Source organism: Saccostrea echinata, unplaced genomic scaffold (assembly GCF_033153115.1).
Source record: "Saccostrea echinata isolate AGI-Se365-2 ecotype Australia unplaced genomic scaffold, CSIRO_AGI_Sech_v1 ptg000006l, whole genome shotgun sequence".
NCBI classification, from domain to species: domain Eukaryota; kingdom Metazoa; phylum Mollusca; class Bivalvia; order Ostreida; family Ostreidae; genus Saccostrea; species Saccostrea echinata.
This window is the reverse complement of record NW_026889755.1, coordinates 10,127,089-10,135,584: the sequence shown is the minus strand read 5'-3', so window position 1 is coordinate 10,135,584 and position 8,496 is coordinate 10,127,089.

Sequence of the window (8,496 nt, the reverse complement as noted above, 5' to 3'; positions counted from 1 at the left end):
GCCGAGTATAGGTAAAAAATGTGCAGCTCTCCACCAGCAAGTGGTGGCGTCTCCATAAGAGTGAAAGATTTTCGAGAGGGAGGTTAAACAACAATAAACAAACAAAGAAACAACACTTTAAAAGATGGATTATATTTTTTATTGCATAATACACCCATATGGGTCAAGCAATACAATTCAGAATAAGAAAAAAACAAAGAACAATGAATTTACTTATACAATAGGCGCAATTTAAGTAATTCACTCCTTATATGTTACACCGATGTGGACCTTTTATTTCTTAATTCTAATGATTGTTTTATAAAAGTGAAAACAGCCGGTATAACTTCAATTGTTGGGCTAAGTATATATTCAAGTTTCTGTATGGGTGATTTGAGATAGAATGAGGAACAATTATCTAACATGGTTTTTATAAGTATATTCCTTGCTTGTATATTCAAATTACATTGTAAAAAGAAATGAAATTCATCATCAATAGCAGTACATGAAGTGCATAATCTTTGTTGTCGAGGTATTTTCTTTGTTGTCGAGGTATTTTCTTATGTCTACCAGTTTCAATCAGTAGACAGTGGTCACTTGTTCGAAACTTAGTAATTGTCTATTCTTGAAACTATTTTCAAGCATAAGATATTTTTCCATATTAAGATTGTGTTTTATTTTACTGTACAGATACAGTTTAGAGTTTTCTGTGAATTTGGATACTTTTTCCATAGTTTTGCCTTTATAATTATCTAGTACTATTTTCTTCAACTTCTTTTTAACCAGAATTTCGAATGTTGTCAAATTTTTCATTTTTTTCCTGTAGTCATTGCTATTTAAATTATTTTCTTTATATATAGACAGTGTGAGGGTATGCCACGAGTAAAATCCCTCTTCATGCAAAGACATATTGATATTATATGATTCTTCAATCATGGGGTTTACATTCTGAGAGTTTAGTCGTACAACGTACATCATAACTTGAGTTTTAATAAAAGAAGAAACTGGAAGTCTACCTAGTTCACACAATGATGAAATGTTGCTTGCTGTTTTGTTGAGTCCTAGAGCTGTTTTACAATATCTAGCATGAACTTTTTCATAGACAGATTTTTCTTGTAAAGCGAGATTATCACATGAGTTGTTATTTTTCATTGCTCTAAGTATTGCTCTGTATGAAGGAAGATAATCATCCATATACCAGATTTCACTAGTAAAGCATAAAATAGGGCGAATAAGAGTGTCAAATAATTTACAAGACAAATTCACAGGTAATTGTGTGAAATTGGAGAAGATTTTTCTTAGGGAGAATATTACTTTTAAGCCTTTCTTAGACAGCTCTAGTACTCCTTTGTTTAAACTATCTTTGTGATCAATTATTGTTCCAAGGAAATTATATTCTTTTACTTCTTCAAGAGGGTGATTATCATAATAAAAAAACAGGAGTTGGTTTATATATTTTTTGAAAAGTTAAAACTTTTGTTTTTGTAGTATTAACAGTTAGTTGCCAATTTAAGCAATAATTCTGCAATTTGTTCAGTGTATTCTGTAAACCAGTATGGGACTCTGAGAGCAGAACAAGGTCATATGCAAAGCTTAAACTAGATACGTGTGTGTGTTTGAGAATAAGTGGATCACATGACTGATCAAATGTGTCATGTAGATCATTAATAAAACAGTTGAATAATGTTGGACTTAGACTATCCCCTTGTTTTACCCCTCTCTCAAGTTTAAAATAATTGGAATGAGTGTTTTCGAATTTAACAGCTGATTCACATGATCTGTTCATACTTTGAATAACTTTAAAAACAATTTGACCAATTTGATTGTTCATTAATTTGTATAAAAGGCCATTATGCCAAACAGTGTCAAATGCTTTGCGCAGATCTACAAAGCATGCATATATTTTTGATTTAGTTCGAACAATATATTTTGTTATTAAAGTTTTAAGAACAAAAAGGCTGTCTGTTGTTCTGTGATCTGTTCTAAAGGCAAATTGTTTTTTTTTTAGAATAATTTATCATAATGTAGCATTAATCTTTTATTAAGTGTAGCACTAAAAAGTTTTGCTATGCAATTCTGAAGTGAGATACCTCTATAATTATTTAGGTCATTCTTATCTCCAGATTTATAGATTAGAACAATAAATGATTTTCTCCATGCCGATGGGTATTCTCCAGTATGCAATATTAAATTAAATAGTTTAACTATAGATTTACAAGTAACCACTGAGCTATGTTTTAATATTTCATTTGGAACAAGATCTGGTCCTGCACTTTTATTGATTTTAAGCTTATGAATTAAGTTCTTAACTTCAGTGATGGTAAATGGTTGGTCAGTAATTAGGTTTTCTTCTAAAAAAGTTTTATACTGAGTTACATGATCTTCAATCCTTTTCTGAAACTCTTTATTGTTTTTTTTTTTACGTATACCTTGAGTCTTACAATGGTTTATAACTTTATTGATGTTAACTAATATGTCGGCTGTATTATTAGAGCTTTTATTTCCTTTGAGAGAATTAAGCACTTCCCAGTATTGTTTGGGGTTTGTTTCTTTCCAATTCAATAATTTATCATATAATTCTTTCTGGAATAAATACTTTTTATGTTTTACCATTTTTTTCATTTTTTTTTACAGTGAGTAAAATAATCACGCCTTATTTTTGAATTAAAAGGTTCATTTTTCACCTTAGTTCCTAACATTATCACAATTTTTTTCAAATCTTTAAGCTTAGTGTCAAACCATGGTTTTTTTTTCTTACAATTGATGATTTTACAAGATTTCATTGCTAAATTTTGTAAAATTGAATTCAGTGCTTCCGTAGCTTTATCTATACCTTCTGCATTTTGTTCATAATTTGTATTTTCATAAGATAAAATTTGTTCTAATAATTTAGGATCAGACATAGCATCTAATAATTTAGTTTTTGAAATATTTTCCCATTTATACGAGCATTTCAGAAATTTCAACTGTAAAGCTCTTGAGCTAGAAGTAATTTCACTATTTAGCTTATTGCACTGAATATACACAGATATTTGAGCATGATCTGATAAATATGTGGGATCAGATACTTGAAAAAAAATTATATTATTTAAAAGGTCCACATCGGCCAAAGCATAGTCAACAGTACTAGCTCCATTAGGTTTATAACAAGTAAAATTACCCACAGAATCGCCAACAAATCGACCATTCAAAATACGAACCTGGGAGGCAATGCAAAATCTAGTAATTGTCTACCCTGAGCATTAAAGACTCTGTCTACCGAGTATCTAGGCATATCATGATCAACATTATAGTTATCTGGTAATAGGTCTTCTAAGTTTGTAGATAAGCAATTATCATTAATAATACAGTCATCATGATCTGAAATTCGTGTATTTAAATCTCCAAGAATAAGAATATTGCAGTTATTTTTAGATAATACTTTTGATACTTCAATTACAAGTTCAGAAAAAAATCATCATTATAGTAGACAAAGTTCACAGGTGGAATATAACAAGCACACATATAAAGATCTTTTGAAAAATTATAAAAAGTTTTGTCTAGTTTCAACCATAATCTATTTTCTGAAGATGTTGCATCTTTGATTTCAGTTATTCCCTTATGAAATATAGTTTTATATGCAATGATGATTCCTCCACTAAATCTCTTAGATCTTTTTTTTCTTCTTTCTACAGTTTTGTAAAATATTATATTGTAGTATAGAAATATTAGGGTCAGTACCTTTCCAAGTTTCAAGAAGTATATTTATGTCTTGTTTCAGAAATGATAGAAAAAAATCTTCATTGCATTCGTCTCCCAAGCCTTGAACATTCCAAGATGATATTGATAAATTGTGTATATGCATCAATTAATGCAAATATTCTTTAGTACTATATGGCACAATCATGAAACATTGGTGCATCTACTAAATTATGTAATAAGTAATAATACACTTTCAAGCCCATATACACTAAGAAATATTGTCATCGATATACATATAGAACATGTAATAATACAGTAAATACATCCCCTGCGTACAAATTTTACACATAAAAAGAATCTCCCTAGTTTTACATATGAAAGAAAGAAATACACTTTAAAATGATGAAACCTAGATAAGTACCCCTGTACATATGAAAAGTAAAAATTTTGAACAAGTGTATTACTAGGTAAGCTGTAGTCTAATATATATAGGAAAAAATGAAATATTAACTACAAATAACATTATGTGCATGTTCCATGTATGAGTAAAATACATGCTTTGTTGATCAATACATCATTACAAATGACAGAGTAATAGTGGGTATATGGTATACATTTATGTAATTCATATATGTATGTATGTCATAGCCATATTTTTTAGTTACAACATAAGCACAACTCATAATTATGGATTAATTATAGTCCAGTCCCAAGGCTAACCGTAAAAGTCTCACATCGATATCGTTTGGAATTCTGTTCCATTCGCGATAGTATGATCCCTCTTTTCACCATAATTTCTAGAGCTTTGATAATGGTTCGAAAACCTTCCAGTCAAGGTTCGAGGTATTGTATTTTGACGATGTTGGTAGGGGAAGGAACTAGACTTGTTAAAGGAGGAATCCTTATGTGAATAAATGTCTTCCAATGTTCTCTTCCCAATCTGTTCTGTAAATGGGTAGCTTCTTTCCAAGGTGTTAGCAACATGATCATTTTTCGCACATATTATAGGATTCACAATTTCCTTGATATTTTTCACATATTGACTAGTTCCAATGTGTCTATTTAGATGTATGCCATCAAATAAATGGATGTGGGATATGTTGCTGTGACTTACATATCTCACCCCCTTCTCTGCACATAGATCCTTCAACATAGCATTAAACTTCTTTCTCTCTGATTCATATATCCTAGATTGGGCTGTATTTCATAGAATCTTGGTAATATTTCATTTACAACTATTTCACTCTCTGGTAGAAGTAGTGTCCTCTGTACCGAGGCTTCAAAATCCTGAATAACTTCATCTGGATCTTTATTTTCAAGATCATTAAATCCAATCTGTAATGTGATCACTTGAGCTTTCACTTTTCCTTCCTCTTAGAATTTCATTGCCCCATAAAGAGTTTTGTCTCTAAGGGTTGTAACTTTGGTAATCCTGTACTTCTTGATAAGTTTTGGTTTTAAGTCTCGTACAATTGAACTCCCCACTATCCAGATATCGTTTTCATGATTTGCCTTCTCGATAGGTAGTTTAGGAGAAGCCTGGTTCTGTCTCTTTGGAACAGAGTGATCGTTACTTATCTCATCATCACTGGAAACATAATGAACCTTACTTTTGTCTGCATGATCTTTTATCGAGTCCACTGTACTTTCTTTTTCCTGTGAAGTTTTCTGTGCTGTTATATTTGCTGCCTCGTCAAGCTTGTTTTCTAAATTGTTCACTTTTATGTCAATAACTTGTATTCTCTGCTTAACTTGTTCAGTTGTAGTGTTGTTTTGATTTAACATTTTTTCAAGTTTCAGCTCTCTTTTTTTTTAAACAATATTTTATTATGATTAAACATAACTGGATTGGACAGCAGGCACTGCCTATATAAGTCCTCTCCACAACTCTCTTTCATTTGCTTGGTCTAATTTTCTCAAGATGGGACTGTCACGCTCTCCTTCAGAAGTTTTGTCTAGTTTCTTTTCTAATCTCTCAACTGTCTCCGTTAATGCGTTTATTTTTTCACTGTATTTCATATGACACTCAATTAGCTTCATTTCCATCCTGTGAAGAGCATGTAATATTACAGACATAGTTGGTTCATCTTTTTCATTTGTTTTGTTATTCACTTCAAGTTCTTTTGAAACATCAACTTCTGGTTCTATCTTATCAACGATCCGATCGAATCCTTTAAGCAATGTCTCACTTTCATCTAAAATTGTAGACTGACTGTCATTAGGAAGTGTAGGTTGACTATCGTCCAGAATTGTGGATTGACTCTCATTTTGAACTGTATACTCACTATCATCTAGAGTTGGTTTTTCAGTTAAATTCGATTCTCCATCGACATCTAGGTTGGTCAGTTTAAGAGAGGGCAATTTTCTGATTTTTTTGTCAAACAGTTTTTGGGGGTTACTTCCCTTATAACATTATCAATGGTATTCCGAATTTGTTCAAATTCTTTTTGTGTCCATTTTTGACACATATTTCTCTGTACTAGGCAACGATTAGTGGTATAATACAATGTAATTGTAATAATTTTCACATCTTTCGTTTTTATGTGAACGATAGATTTTGCAAGTGCCGGGTGTGGTAGTTTTTCCTCAAACGGGTGCTTCTCGTCTTTCAGAGATTGTGCTGTCACGCTTTCCGGATATCTTGTTTCCGCCAAGACCGGTCTTGTTATATACGTCTGGGATTCAGCATGGCCGGAGCTGGTGCAAATGTGGGTTGTGTTAACCCTTGTTGTTTTTTGATGTTTTGATACCTGTGAGGTGCCACAGCGATGTGAGTGTTAATATGTGCATATGTCTAATGTGTTAAACAACTTTTCTCATATTTTGCAATGATATTTTCCATGTGTTTAAATCTGTTGTCATTTTTGATAGAGGAAATTCGGGCTGATTATTTGTTCTTGTTTACCATTGATCTTAAGCCAAGTCTTTGTGTTTATACAGTGTTTGCATCTATTGTCAAAATTCTTCTAAGTAATTTAGGCCTGTATTTCATAGTGTATTCAAAATTGATGAGGTCATTTTTGTGAAATTATGAGTGAATATTATTTGTAGAAAAAGCTAGAAATTTATTGTCTATTTCAATTTTATTTTCAGTCATTTACCTCTTGTGAAGCCATTATCAGAATAAAGTCTTCAACACTACACATGGTTTCGAGGTCATTAATCCGCAGTTGCACCAGTCTGGGACTGAGACTGCACAGTAAATGAATCGCTTCGACACAGATCAGGATCATTCTACCTGAGGCTTGGCCTACCATTCCCACTTCCCTTGGACAGTGGCGTGCGGACCATACCTACCTGGAGAGGCATCCAATCCTGTCGGTTGCGTGGGACATTGCGTTACATGTCGAACATTCTGTATACATTCCGTTACATGTAGAACATTCCATTATATAGTACAATATTCTTGGACATGAACTATTGTCATGTATAACTGTTAATATTCAGTGGCTTTATGCATTTTCAATTGTACGTATATGGTCAAACAATTTGGTGCTACAGGAATGTGATATGTCAATAAGTAGGATTGCATTTTTCTTAAGCATGCTTTGAAAATTTGTGCTGTAATTACGCAGCAAAATAATGCTTGAGTAGATATTTGAATTTTATCTTGCTGCGAATTTGACGACAATCATTTTTCTGTCAACTGTCAATGTCACACTTGTGTACTGTGAAAGAAAATTTATTTTTTCAATTGTACATGTGTACAGCATTTGAAACATTATTGTGTGTACTCTGAAATGTTTATGCTCATTTAGAAGGGTGGTCATTTTTCGTATGTATAGATTACATCATTTAATTAATATTGAAATGCAAAGATAAGTGTATTACATTGACACAAAATGGCTGATAAAGACAGTAGTACTATAAGCAGTATTAAAGTAGAGGATCATGACGAACTTCAGGGCAAAAGTAGAATTAAAACAAAAACAGAAAAAGGCCAAGCCCTATATGAGTACACTGTTAGGAAATATCTTAATAATTGTGACGCTGTTTGGTCTGACATTGAAGATATAACAGCGAAAGTTGATGAATATAGATCACAATCTGACTTTAAATCTTTAAGACGTTTAGATAGACAACTACAGGCATTACAAGTGAAACACCGAGAGGAATCTGAAGATTTTGTGGCCTACCTTACACGTACAAACACTGTGGACAGTTTATCGGAGTTAAGAATTCAAGAACTTTTAAAGGTCAAATGTCAGGACATTATAAGGGAATTGTGTCGGAAAATTCGGGAGGCGAGAATTGATGCCACAGAGAGACTGTCTCAAAGAGGCTCTGCAAGCCTACACACAAGGTCAGAGGTCGGAGAAACATCGGTGATGGGCAGCATTCTGACACAGAAGAGGATGGAGGTGGAGGCTCACCGAGCCAGACTACAATATGAAGCCAGAGAATTAAAGTTACGAAAGCAAAAGGCGTCGTTGGAGGAAATGGAAGCCAAGCACAAAGCAGAACAGGCTCGACAGAAGGAGGAGTTAGATGCCGAGTTTCTCCTATTAGAACAGGAACGCAAGTTCGCAGTAGCTGAAGCAGAAGTGAAAGCACTTGAGAACACAGGAATGAACAGTAGGCGTGTTTCTCCAGTATCGTCATTGCTGGAAGAACCAGTTGACAAGACACAGCTAACAGCAAAGTATATTTATGAGAGCTGCCCAGTGGAAAATGTGGTAAGTGCTGCGTTGCCAGTAACCGTTGAACCACCTTTGACAAACCCTGAATATAATGAACACAGAAGCTCGTTAAACCCTCATGCAGCTCCCTTTGAACTTAATGAAGTGAAACAGACTCATGATAGCAGTGTTGTTGGAGACCTTACCAAGTTCTTGT